Source organism: Agelaius tricolor, unplaced genomic scaffold (genome assembly GCF_023055355.1).
Source record: "Agelaius tricolor isolate 1412-34295 unplaced genomic scaffold, bAgeTri1.0.p SCAF_21, whole genome shotgun sequence".
NCBI classification, from domain to species: domain Eukaryota; kingdom Metazoa; phylum Chordata; class Aves; order Passeriformes; family Icteridae; genus Agelaius; species Agelaius tricolor.
In genome coordinates this window covers 12,094,127-12,108,291 of record NW_027269281.1, presented here as the reverse complement: position 1 = coordinate 12,108,291, position 14,165 = coordinate 12,094,127, and the positions used below count along the sequence as shown (strand labels likewise).

Below are 14,165 nucleotides of genomic sequence, written 5' to 3'. Positions count from 1 at the left end.
GAAAACTCACTTCCTTGTCAACCTACGACTCATATTTAAGAAGAAATCAAAACAAAGTTTGGGGAGCAGTTTTAATTCCAGATAGAACAGCTAGAAAAGAGGAAGAGGTGAGAACATGTGAGGGAACCAACATGGAGACACCAAGGTCTGTGGAGAAGGAAGGGGAGGAGGTGCTCCAGGCGCTGGAGCCGAGATTCCTCTGCAGGCCATGGTGATGAGCATGGTGAAGCAGGTTGTCCCCCTGCAGCCCATGGGATCCACAGGGGATGCAGAGATCCACTCAGCTCATGAGGGAGGTGCCCACGCTGGAGTGGGTGGATACCTGGAGGAGGCTGTGGACCAGTGGGAGACCTGTGGAGAGAAGGGGCCCTGCTCCCAGGCTGGGGCAGCCTGTCCTTAGAGGACTGCACCCTGTGGAAGTGACCCACACCACAGCAGTTTTGGGAGGACAGCTGCCTGTGTGAGATTGACGCCATGTCGGAAAGGTTAATGGAGAACTGTCTCCCATGGGAGGGACCCCCCCACAGTGCAGCAAGGGAACGACTCCTCTCCCTGAGCAGTAGAAGAAAACCTTAGGTGACAAACTGACCAAAGCCCTGTCTCCCTTTGCTGTGGGTGGGAAGGAGGGAGGGGTTGGGGGAAAAAGAGGTATTTTTAAGGCCTTATTTTACTTCTCATTATCCTCCTCTGATTCTGTTAGTAATAAATTCACTTAATATCTCCAAGAGCCTGTTTTGCCCTTGATGGTAATTGATGAGTGTTTTCTCCCAATCCTTAACTCATGAACCCTTCATTAAATTTTCTCTTTTCTGTCCAGTTGCAGAGGGGGGTGAGTGAGCAGCTTTCATAGGTGCCTGGTGTCCAGCCAGTGCCAAATCACAACATGCTATATAGTGATCCAAGGCAGGCTTGTCTGCAGTGGTCATGAGATGGTGGAATTTGAGATCCTCAGGGCAGTGAGGAGGGCACTGTCCTGGTTTAGGGCAAACTTGGGAGAAAACCTCCAAAAGGGGGCCCCTCCAAAAAGCAAACCCACATGGCCCCTCCCCCCAACCAGTTCGGGAAGAATTCCTCGGAGAGAAGTGGAAAGAACCTGTTTATTTAACAGGCAAAACACCCCCCAGCACACAAAATGAACAATACCAGATGACAACACTCTTTCACTGCTCTGAAAAAGATGACAAATTCAGAAAGTCTCTATTGGGAGTGGTTGCTCTGTTATCAGTCCCTCCGGCACTGGGGGTAGCTGCTGCAGGCCACAGGGTGCAAACTCTTGGTGTTTCCCAGGTCCCAGTCTGGAGCAGGTTCGAGTAGATCCAAAAAAGGGAAAGGAAAAACAGTCCAGGGAAAAATTTGGACTGCTTAGCTAAACTAACTAATGAGCAGAAGCAAAAAGAAAGAGCAAAGCAGGAGCAAAGCAGAAGCAAGCACAAGAGCAAAGCAAAAAGCCAAGCAAAAAGCAAAAGCCGCACTATGTACTGCCTCATCTCTGTGTCCCACCAGCCGTGGGGGAGCAGGCTGATAACAAAACCAAAACAAATCAATTGCTCTTCAGAGCCAGTCGTGAAGGCACAGAACATAATATCCAGCATAAACAGAACACACAAATGGGGATACAAGCATCATAACGTCACCCTAGGACAGGCACGCAGCAAACTCACTGCCTTGGACTTCGGGAAAGCAGACTTTGGCTTCTTCAAGGACCTACTCAGTAGAGTCCCATGGGATAGAGCCCTGGAGGGCAGAGGGGCCCAAGAATTCTGGCTGATATTCGAGGATCGCTTCCTCCAGGCTCAGGAGTGACATATTCTAACAAGGAGGAAATCAGGCAAAAAGGCCAGGAGTCCTCCATGGATGAATAAGGAGCTGCTGTGAGCAAACTCAGAGCAAAAAAAGATTTCAGAAGGTAGAAATGAGGACAGGTAGCCTGGGAGGAATACAGGGAAATTGTATGGGAAGCTAGGGATAAATTCAGGGAAACCAAGGCCCAGTTAGAATTAAATCTGGCCAGGGATCTCAAGGATAACAGGAAGAGCTTTTAGAAGTATGATGCAAACAAAAAAAAAAATTGGGGTAATGTGGGCCCTCTACAGAAGGAAACGGGAGGCCTGGCTGCCTTGGATAAAGAGAAGGCTGAGGTTCTCAATGACTTCTATGCCTCAGTCTTCAGTGGCAAATGCTCCAGTCATGCTGCCCAAGTCATGAAAGGCAAATGCAGGGACTGGGAGAAGGAAGACCATAAGCCAACTGGAGAATCAGGTTCAAGACCATCTAGGGAACCTGAATGTGCACAAGTCCATGGAACCTGATGAGATTCATCCACAGGTCCTGAGGGAACTGGCAGATGAAGTTGATAAACCACTATTCATCATACTTGAGAAGTCATGACTGTCAGGTGAAGTTCCCAATAACTGGAAAATGGGAAATATAACCCCCATTTTAAAAAGGGGAAAATGGAAGACCTGGGGAACTACAGACCAGTCAGTGTCACCTCTGTGCCAGGTAAGATCATGGAGCACAATCTCCTGGAGACTGTGCTAAGGCACATGGAAAACAAAGAGGTAATTGGTGGCAACCAACATGGCTTCACTAAGGGCAAATCATGCCTAACAAATTTGGTGGCTGCCTATGATGGGGCTACAGCATTGGTGGATAGGCAAAGCAACTGACATCATCTACCTGGACTTGTGCAAAGCATTTGATGCTGTCCTGCATGACATCCTTGTCTCTAAATTGGAGAGACATGGATTTGATGGATGGACCACTCAGTAGATAAAGAACTGGCTGGATGGCCGCATGCTAAGAGTTCTGGTCAATGGCTCATTGTCCGCATGGACACCAGTGATGAGTGGTGTCCCTCAGGGGTCAATGCTGGGGCTGATACTGTTCAACATCTTTGTCAGGGCCATGGACAGTGGGATCGAGTGCACTCTCAACAAGTTCACTAATTACACCAGGCTGTGTGGTGCAATCAACACACTGCAGGGAAGGAATGCCATCCAGAGGGACCTGGACAAGCTTGAGAGGTGGGTCTGTGGAAACCTCATGAAGTACAACAAAGCAAAGTTCAAGTTCCTACACCTGGGTCATGGCAATCCCAAGCACAGAATCACAGAATGGGTCAGGTTGGAAGGGACCAGTGGGCCATCTGGTCTGACCTCCCTCCTCAAGCAGGGTCATCCTAGAGTAAGTGGCACAGAATTGCATCCAGATGGCTCTTGAATATCTCCCGTGAGGGAGACTAGAACCTCTCTGGGCAATCTATCCCTGTGCTCAGTCACCCGCACAGTAAAGAAGTTCTTCTTATCATGTTCAGGTGGATCTTCCTGTGTTCCAGTTTCTGCTCATTGCCTCTTGTCCTATTTGTTGGCACCTCCAAGAAGAGCCTGGCTCCATCCTCTTGACATCCTCCCTTCAGATACTTATAGACATTGATGAGGTCCCCTCTCAGTCATTCCTTCTCGAGGCTGAACAGGCCCAGTTCCCTCAGTCTTTCATCATAAGAGAGGACCTCCATGTCTCTCTTGTACTGAGGAGACTAGAAATGGACACAGCACTCCAGATTAGGCCTCACCAGGGCTGAGTAGAGGGGCAAGATCACCTCCCTTGACCTGTTGGCAATGCTCTTCCTAATGCATCCCAGGATTCTGTTGGCCTTCTTGGCCACACTGTCATGGGTCACGGACAGTTTGCTGTCCACTAGGACCCCCAGGTCCTTCTCCACAGAACTGCTTTCCAGCAGGTCAGCCCCCACCCTGTACTGGTACCCAGGCTTGTTCCTCCCCATGTGCAGGACCCTGCACTTGCCTTTGTTGAATTTCAGACAGTTCTTTTCTGCCCATCTCTCCAAACTGTCAAAGTCCTTCTGAAGGGCTGCACAGCACACTGGGGAATTGACCACTCCTCCTAGTTTTGTATCATCAGTGAACTTGCTGTCTGAAACAAAACATTGAAATACAAAAATAGGCTGTATACTTAGCATAACACATGCTAAGGGTGCATGTTAAAAGTAACAGCAGTAAACAAAAAAAAAAAAATTTAATCTACTGTATCAATAACATTCTTGTGAATTTTTTCTACATTAAATTTTTAGAAACATCTTAATTTCACTGACATGGTTGCAAGAATCTATTAAGCTAAGTTATGACTGAACCCCCTTCCCTCCAAATTATTATCACTTTGAAATTACAGGGCTTTCAGGCAAATATATGGGAAAAGAAATAACAGTTCTTTACATATATATATATATATATATATATATATGTATGTATAACAAGGAAAATAAACAATAACAACAGTAGCAACAACAAACAGAAAAGAAACCCAGAGACCCAATAACAGCCATCTCTCAGCTGTCAAGCACTTTCCCCCCTGGTATAGTTATGGCCACAGCTGTCAGGGGGTCTGGTGGCTTCTGGTGGCTTCCAGCCGGGCAGGGCAGGTGCGATGATTCCCTCGTGGCTGCAGAGGGCGCTGTGGCACAAACTCAGCCGCCTCTCTGCACGTGGGTAATGGAGGCTCAGTCAGCCGAAGAGATAGAAAAGGGCCTTCCCTTACAAACTCTCAGGGGCAATCAATCCCAGTGCCCCTCCAGATGGCAGAATGTGCTGTAGTAGGAACCTCGGAGCAGCAGGCACCTCAGACCAGCAGGCTGGAACAGCAGAGGCAGGCACAACTGGGGTGGCAGACAAAATGTAGCAGAAAATCTGCAGCCGCAGCAGGAGCCGCGGGGGTCGGGCAGGCAGGGGGTGTTGGGTTAAAGTGTAGTGAGGAACCAAAAGCAGCAGCAGAAAAACAGAGGGGCTGGGCAGTGGAAGCCGGGGTCCTGGAGCCGGGCTCCTGCAAACATCTGGGAGATGCTCACTCAGAGTGGGGAGGGGGTCGGGGACCCAGGTTTTCCCCTGAGTAGATTGTGAGTGTTATAGATGGGTAATGCGGTGGTTGGCTCTCACAATTAAGGGATGAATATTACGCGTATATTAAGAGGTTTTTTTGATGTATAGTTATGTTATTGTGATTTGTTGTTTGGAAGTCCTCTGTTCTCCCCATAGTCCCCTTTCTCCCCCCTGTATGGTTGCCAAGGAACAGACTTGGTAGTCGGGACATGTGGAGGGAGGGCGTGTACCTGTGTCCCTTGCATGGAGCATTTGGGAGGAGGGAAGGCTTGTTACTAGAAGTCGTGGCATGATGACACCTGACCTCCAATCAAGTTGCAAGAAAGTAGTGTCCACCAATGGATGGCAAGGAAGAGTTGACTGGCAGATATTGGGAGGGGCCAGGGTTACCTAATACAACCCCCCCAGGGGTATAAAAGGTGGAGCAGCCATTTTGTGGATGAGCACATGGGGTTTAGTTTCATGCTACCAGCGCTGCTCTTCTATTTTCTTATTAAGTCCTCTGTTGTATTTTGTTAAGGTTTAATAAACCTTTGAAATTTTTAAAGTGAGCGGTCATTTCTCACAGTGGGGGTCCTTCCCAGTGAGATCGGGTGTTGATAAGGTCCCAGTGCAATGGACGCTCTTACAAGCAAAGCCTCACTCATGGTAGGAGAAGCAGTAAAAGACAGAACTCCATGGTGGCAGCGAATTCTTCCCACAGTAACCGCAGCCGACCGTCTCCCCTCCGACCTGAGAGCGAGCATGCGTGCGCGCAAAGAGATGAGCCTAGCCCCTCACCCCCCAGCCAAAATTTCTCAGTATCTCTGCACTTTGCTAGAGAAAGCCTCAGAGCTAAGACTGCAGCCAGCTGTGCTCTTCCCCCTCCTTCTCCTCTCAGCCACATCTTTTGTCTCTCTTAAGTATCATCATTATCATCTCTTAGGCAACAAATGTGAGAAAATTCCCTGAGGTAAAGAAAAAAAAGGAAAAAATCCTAACCTCCAACACTGGTACAGCTATGGTTTGGATTTAGTATGAGAATAATGTTAATATCACACTGACATTTTGATTGTTGCTAAGTAGTGCTTACACTAAATTTTTCAGTGTATCATGCTCTGCCAGTGGGCAGGTGCACAAGAAACTTTGAGGGAACATGGCCAGGACAGCTGACCTGACCTGGACAAATGGATATTCTATTCTATAGAATGTCATACTCAGTATATAAACTGGGTGAAACTGGCCAGAAGCCACGAATCATTACTCAGAGACAGGATGGGCATTGATCAGTAGGTGGTGAGCAACTGTTTTGCATCACTTGTTTTCCTTGGGTTTTATTTATCTTTTCCTCTCCATTCCTCGTATTATCATTATTATACTTTTTTTTTTTTTTTTAATTATTAAACTGCTCTTATCTCTGCCCATGAGGTTTAGGTTTTTGTCTGATTCTCCGCTCCAGCCAGAGGAGCGTTGGGGGAGGTTAGATTGAGTGAGTGGCGGTGTGATACTTAGTTTCCAGATGGGCTTAAACCATGACAACAGGCTCTTACCTAGGCATGTGTATCATGGACAGCAATTCTAACAGCGTATAGGTTGCCAGCTAGCATATAGTGGAACTTCAGCAGAATTGTGAATCCTGATAATCTTGTACATAATGCGTTAGTTATATTAATCTCATCTATCACATATGCTGATGGCTAGCATCTTTCATTATGTATCTCTAATGAGATTTCTGATGGGTTCCTTTATTCTTAAGCATACATGCATGTTCCACTCATTAGCAGCACTGTAGGCTATTTGGACAAAGTGTCTTTCAAGGATAGGTATATCTTAATGCATTTTTCAAATATTTTCTAGCCTGCCAATCCACCTTTAAATACTATTACAGGTGTCTGTGAAGGGCTACTGGAGTCCTTACTGGAGACTGTGGGTGTGAAAAATGTGTATTATATGATTGGCTTTTCGCAAATATTAAAATGGATATTATATGTGTTATGTTAGAAAGTTATGCTGTATTAATTTTCTTAAGTAGTGTGTTAAATATAGTTTTAGGTTATAACATAATGTTAAACTAGAAACTATGGTATGTAAGATACTTTTTTTAAAGAGAGGACTCCCACCGAGATAGCAGCCACAGGACACCTAAATCTTTCAGAGAAAGAGAATTTATTGCTCTCTTATCAGAAGAAACAAACTTCTTCCCGCCTCGCTCAGTCCTGAAGATGCTGTCAGGATTAAGAGGAAGAAGTTGACACTGACCAGACAGAATCCTGTGTTTGAATGGAATTTATGCACCATGTATGAGGTGTATGAATATGCAACAGGGTATTGCTTTTAAGGGTTAATCCTCTGTTAACATGTGTCCTTTTTCGGGCTTATTTTGTCCAGAAAAAGGTACCCGGACCGTTCGTAACTCTTTGTTTTTATTGTCTCATATTGTCCTAAATCCTAATTGTCCAAATTTTTGTTACTCTAATTATATTACTATTTTTATAACCATGTTATTACTATTAAATTTTTAAAATTCTAAAAACAAGTGATTGGCGTTTTTCACAAGGAGAAGAAGTTGACAATAACCAGAGAACACCCTTTGTTTGCAAAGAATTTATGCATCATGTATGAGATACATGAATATGCAACAGGCTATTGCTTTTAAGAGTTAATCCTTTGTTATCAAGCCATGCTTTTTTTAGGAAAGCATCTGAACATCGCTAATTCTTTGCTTTTATTGTCCTTTATTGTCCTAACTCTGATTGTCCAAATTCTTATTGCTCTAGTTTTTATTACTATTTTTATAACCATTTTATTCTTATTAAACTTTTAAAATTTTAAAACAAGTGATTGGCGTTTTTCACAGTGGGCAATCTTGTTTATTAGTCTAGCAGGCAGCTCTAAGACCCCAAAACTCACTCAATAAAAAGGTTTATGGTTTTTTATGTACCCTGAGCTAGACACACAGAAGAAATACAACAAGATATTCTCAAGAGGTCAAGACAAAAAAAACCTTTAGTGGTGACTTCAGAAAATCAGAGAACTTTGGCAAAAGTTTAGAGCAGCATTCAATCAACACAAAACATTTCACAAAGCATTAACTTAGCCCATTCAACTTAGCAAACTCCAAGCCTATCCAATTTTAAGTTACTCAAAACTCCACAAAGAGGGAATTAGAAGAAGGAGAAAGAGAGAAACTATGTCAAAAAGAACAAATATACCTACCACTCCTAGTTTCCAGTGGTGTCTCAGCTGATATAAAATCCAAGGAAAGGTAGGGTCAAGACATTCTTGCCTCATGTTCTTGGTTAAGTACCCTTTGACTTTCCTGGCCCTTCCCCCAGGTGGGAATTCTGGTCATCTGGTCACTCAGAAGGTGGGTTAGGGGCTCCAGAGGCAGGGTGTAGAGCATTGCCTCTGGGTGTGCCAGTGATTGGCAGCCACTGCGAGGGTGGGGTATGCAAGGCAGGGCATTGCCTCCCCAGGGCAAGGCCCTACCTGCACATTCCCCCACACACATGCCCAAAATGTTTTGAGCCAGCAATCCCTCCAGTCTCTCACAGCAGCTTCTTAGCAATTATGCATTCAAAGTTACTGTTACCTTAGCCATAGAGCTAAAGGGGGGCTTTTGTAGCATTGTTCTAGCTTATAATGCATTTTTGTTCAGTAGCTATTACTTTGGTACAGGGTTTGTATTTCATGTTTAAATCAGATGATAAGACTCTTGATGGTTGTCTAGTTTTTATAGGAGTTGTCATACAAGAGACCTTTGTCCTCATCACAGAATGCTCCAACATAAGGAATAGCAATACTGACAGTCTTTAAATGACTTTGTGTGTCTTTGTCTGGGTTTGAAAGACAGGTGTCTGCTAAGGAAAGCAGGACTCTCCCTTGGAATGGAAAATATGACCCCTTTCCCTCCGAATTATTATAACTTTGAAATTATGGGGTTTTCAGGCAAAGATATGGGAAAAGGAATAACAGTTCTCTACTAGTGTGTGTATGTATAACAAGGAAAATAAACAACAACAATGGCAACAACAACAAACAGAACCAGAAACCCAGTAACAGCCTTATCTCAGCTGTCAAGCACTTTTCCCTTTGGTGTAGGGATGGTCACAGCTGGCAGGGGCGCTGGTGGTTCCCAGCTGGGCAGGGTAGGTGCAATGATTCCCTCGCGGCTGTAGGGGGCGCTGTGGCATGAATTCAGTTATCTCATGTGGTAATGGCAGATGTGCCGGTGAAATGGATGGAAAAGGGGCTTCCTTTACAAACTTCCAGGGGCAATCGATCCCGGTGCCCCCTCTGGGTAGCGAAAGGAGCTGTAGCAGGAACCTCAGAAACAGCAAGCTGAAATGGCAGGGACAAGCAAAACCTCAGAGTGGTAGGTGAGATGTATCAGAAACTGGGCAGCTGGAGCTGGAGCCATAGGGTGTCCTGGCAGGCAGGGGGTGTGGGGCCTACAGTGTAGCAAAAAAAAACCCCCAAACCCAGAGCAGTGGCAGAGGAACGGCAGGGGCAGTGCAGCGGCAGCCCGGCTGCCAAACACGACAGAGAGAGGCTCCCTGGGAGGGGGAAAGGGTTCAGGATCCTGGGGTTTCCCCTGAGTAACCTGAGCAGATGGTGAAAGTCCCTTTTTTACTGAGGTAGGGTGTTAATAAGATCTAAGTTCAGTGGCTGCTCTCACGAGCAAAGGCTCACCCACGGCAGAAGAAGCAGGACAGGGCTACGCTCTGGCAGCTGCGGTGATTCCCCTCCCAATTAGCAGCAACTCCACTATCTCCCCTGAAACCTAGAGAGCAGGAGAAAGCTTGGAGATGCACCCAACCTTTTCCCCCAGCCCAAATATTGCAGTATCTCTGCTCTTCCCAGAGAAACCCCCAGGTAAAGAGAGAGCAGCCAGCTGCACCCGTCCCCTGAGCTGTGGCAACTTCTTTTGTCTCTCTTAAATACCTGGTTGTTATTGTTCCTTGACAACAAAATGGGAGAAAATTCCCTGAGAGAAAGAAACAAAAGGAAAAATTCCTAAAACCCAACAGTCTTCATCCTAGAACAATGAGTAATCCTTTTTTATGATGAAAAGCTTAAATCACGAAGTATTTTTGAGGAATGAGACTTCTCTGATAGTTCAGTATTCTGTTAGGAGTTGATATGAAAAACGGAAAGATGATTTTGAAATGTTGCACTATTATACACAGATGTGATAGATGAGTAATGTGATAGTTGACTCTCACAATTAAAAGGCAAATATCACATACATATGTTAAGAGAAGTTTTATAGACTTAGAGTTATGTTTTGCCCCCCTCCCCCCGCATTGTTATCAGGGGGTGGGACTGGGTTTGGGTCATGTGGGAGGGCCGGCTTGTTACTTGTAATATATGTTAGAAATAATTCATGCTATAAAAGAATGTATTTTATAAAGATTGTGAAATCCAAACGAGTCTCTGACCACAAGCAGCCTGAGAGGCGGGTGTCTATTCAAACTCCAAAATTCCTGGAGTCAGCTAGATAACGATCAGCATTTAGCCCAAGAATAGACGCACCCAGCGCAATGATCACCGTTATACCGCAATGATCACCGTTATACCGAGTCATTGGAAACCGCCTAAGAGCGATCATCACCCTGTGGATTATATTTATCAAGATAGCCAAAGTCGCCAGAAAGATACATGTGAATACGCAACTTCCTGGGATTTGATCAACGCTGGCTATCAACCAGGAGATGGTCTTTGTCCAGCTCTGCACAGTGAAAGAACCAACTATGAATGTGAAGAGTTACAAAAGAAACTGGGACTCCTTCACCTCGGGCACAATAAACTGTATAAAACCTTGTTGCTAGAAGCGACTCTCGCGAACGAGGGGGGATTCAATGCAATAGAGGTCAGATCCAGGTTCACCCAGCGCTGATCTCAGGCTCGACGCTGTCTCTTTGGCTGTGGTGGTTTTGAGGACCGTATTTTGGTCATAGAAAAAGATAAATAAATCTTTCCGCATTTTTGATAATTTGGCTTTTGATTGATCATTTATAACATTACTGAAGCGATACGCGGAATAAATAGACTCCACAACTTGGTGTAGTTATGAAATGGGTATGTATGTCAGTACTCGGCACAAGCGAGATAGCTCTCATGAAAACTTGTGCCCCAAGCCCTGGTCTGACCCACATCTTTATTCACAAAGATGTTCCATATGCATTACTTTGCACAACCTTTCAATGCATATTCAGCCCTTGGCCCTGCCTGTCCTCGCCTTGCATGGTAATTAGATTCCACACCCTTCTGGGCATGCATTGTTTGCTGTGGTGTTCGAACGGGGGTCTTTGGTGGTCTCTGAGGCCAAAGGCTGTGGTCTTCACGATTGAACTTTTGAACTTTTCTCCTTTGTGCACGCGCTTTGGTCCCTTGGTGCTTATCTGAGTACATCTGTCGGTCTTGATGAGCTTGGAGACAGAGGAGCCTCTTTATCTATGTTTCTTGCATTCCTTGGTCTTCTCCCGGATTTGTTCTTTATCACAAGAACCTTCAGAAATGTTTCATTTTCCTATGCCCTTTGTACCATGGCAGAGGTTTCTTAAGTAAAAGGCTAAAATTCGACACACAATTCTACAAGCTATAATTTAAATGCTTAATTCATATTGCTAATTTGAGCGAACCACCAAAACCTCCATGTCATTACTATGGCAACATCTGACCTCCAATCAAGATTTAAGGACTTACACCCCACCACTGGACAGCAAAGAATGAGTCGATGGACAGAACTTTGGTAGGGGCTAAAGGATTAAAAGGCCAAATCTCTATTGTGTGGATGAGCACATTGTGGGAAAAAATCCTTTGCTCCCAGCCCAGTCATATTTTCTCTATTCAGTCATCTGTTATATTTTTGATAAGGTTTTAATAAACCTTTTAAATTTTTGAAAGTGAGTATCATTTCTTGAACAGAGGTAGAGTTTGCTCAGGCATGATGCTTTCTCCTCTATGCATTCCAAAAGATGGTTGGTGTATTGGCTTTCCACTACAAGGTTTTGGTATCTGGGGGGGGGTTCCAGGGTGGCTTCTGTGAAAAGCTGCCAGATGTCAGAGCCAATGCCAGACGACTTCAAGACAGACCCACCACTGGCCAAGGCCAGGCCAATCAGCAATGGTGGTGTGACTTCCCACTCTTAAGGGGAAGGGAACACCCAAGATTCATAGATGCTCGCAGTTGAAAGGAATGATGAAAGCCAGAGGGTCTGCAAAAGCTTGCATAGTTTTATTAGTTAATTACATACTTAGCATAGAAGAGGTATGTTAGTTCCTGACCTACTACGTAAACACATGGCAGTGGGTTTTGGATAAAGGGGCAGAGAAGACAGAAAGAGATTAATTATAGAGGGGGGGGGAAGAGAGAGAGAGAGAGAGAAAGAAAGAAAGAATGAAAGAAAGAAAGGTGTTGTCTTATATAGCATGAGTTCTATTATCATTATAGTGCACAGATTTCATAGCCTCAGAGTTTCATACCTCCTTGATGTTTCTCATAGGCAGCTCCTCTGAGTGCTATCTGTCCCTAATCCTTACAGCAACAACCTGACTCCTCCAACTCCCCTTCCCATCAGTCTACTCTTTTATACCACTAGTTCTTATTTGCTACAGGTGTTGCCTGTTATCATCTGGCCTGCTCCTAATGTTTAGTAATAGGGTCCATCTGCAACTCATTGGGGGATAAGATTATATTCTACATTACCCATCCTATACTATCATCCTTACCCATCACATCACCAGTCCTGGCTATTAATGTTGGAGATGCGCACAGTAGCCCCCTTATCTTCCAAGCTTCTACAGATGGTAGTGCCTCTGGGATAGCATCTTTTTTTTTGGGGGGGGGGATTGCTGCACAAGAGCAGCTGTGAGAGGAGTGCAAATATGTGAGAGAAACAACTGCTGACACCAAGGTCAGTGGAGAAGGAAGGGGAGGAGGTGCTCCAGGCACTAGAGCAGATTCCCCTGCAGTCTGTGATGAAGACCATTGTGGGACAAGTTTTCTCCATGTACCCCATGGAAATTAATGGTGGAGCAGCCTGTGGAGGATCCCATACCAGAGCAGGTGGATGTGCCCAGAAGAGGTTGTGACCCTGTGGGAAGCCCATGCTGGAGCAGGCTCCTAACAGGACCTGTGACCCTGTGGTGGACAGTAGTGTTTTGACCTTGGCTGGGTGCCAGGTGCCCCCTAAGCCAGGGCATCCACCTGCTCTGGCATGGAGCTCCTCCACAGGCTGTAGGTGGATCTCTGCATCCCTGTGGATCTTCACGGGCTGCCAGGGCACAGCTTCTTCACCATGAGCTGCAGAGGAATCCCAGCTCCGGGGCCTGGAGCACCTCCCCCTCCTCTTTTTTCACTGATCTTGGTATCTGCAGAGCTGTTCTTCTCAGATGTTCTCACCCTGGTCTTCTCTGGCTGCAATTACAACTGCGCAACAACTTTTCTTTCTTCTTAATGATGTTATCACAGAGGCTTTCCTACCATTGCTAATTGGCCCAGCCTTGGCCAGCTGCATGTCCATCTTTGGAGCCACCTGGGATTGGCTCTGCCAGACATGAAGGAAGCTTCTAGTAGCTTCTCACAGAAGCGACCCCTGTAGCCCCCCTGCTACCAAAAATCAGGCCCTGAAAACCCAATACAGCCACAAGGGCTTATTGCTGACTCATGGGCAGCTTGTTGTACACCAGGGCCCCCAGGTCCTTTTTTGCAGTGCTACTTTCCAGCAGGTCACCCCCAGCTTGTACTGGTGCCTGGGGTTATTCCTACCCAGGTGCAAGACCCTGCATTTTCCTTTGTAGACTTTCAGAAGTTTTTTCTGTCCATCTCTCCAACCTGTTGAGATCTTTCTAAATGTCAGCACAGCACTCTGGGGTATTGGCCGCTCCTCCCAGCTTTGTATCATCAGTAGACTCACTGAGGAGGCATCTACGCCTTCATCCAAGTCATTGATGAACAAGTTAAACAATACTGAGCCCAGCATTGAATCTTGGGGCACACCACTAGTGACAGGCCTCCAACTAGACTGCAACTGCTCGCAACACTCTGAGACCTGCCTTTCAGACAGTTCTCAATCTACCTCACTGTCCACTCATCCAACCCACACTTCCTGAGTTTGCCTATGAGGATGCTGTGAGAAAGTGCCAAAAGCCTTGCTGAAGTCCAGGTAGACAGTATACACCGCTGTCCCCTCATCTATCCAGGTAGTTGTCTTGTCATAGAAGGCAATAAGGTTGGTTAAGCATAATTTCCCTTCAGTGAATCCATGCTGACTACTCCTGATCACC

General features: G+C 45.7%; 1 protein-coding gene across 1 annotated transcript in view; it reads left to right on the top strand.

Annotated features, from left to right (window-relative positions):
- The window catches only part of LOC139598991 (secretory carrier-associated membrane protein 1-like), a 98,306-nt gene that overhangs the window by 41,223 nt on the left and 42,918 nt on the right, over positions 1–14,165 (top strand). The window lies entirely within an intron of this gene.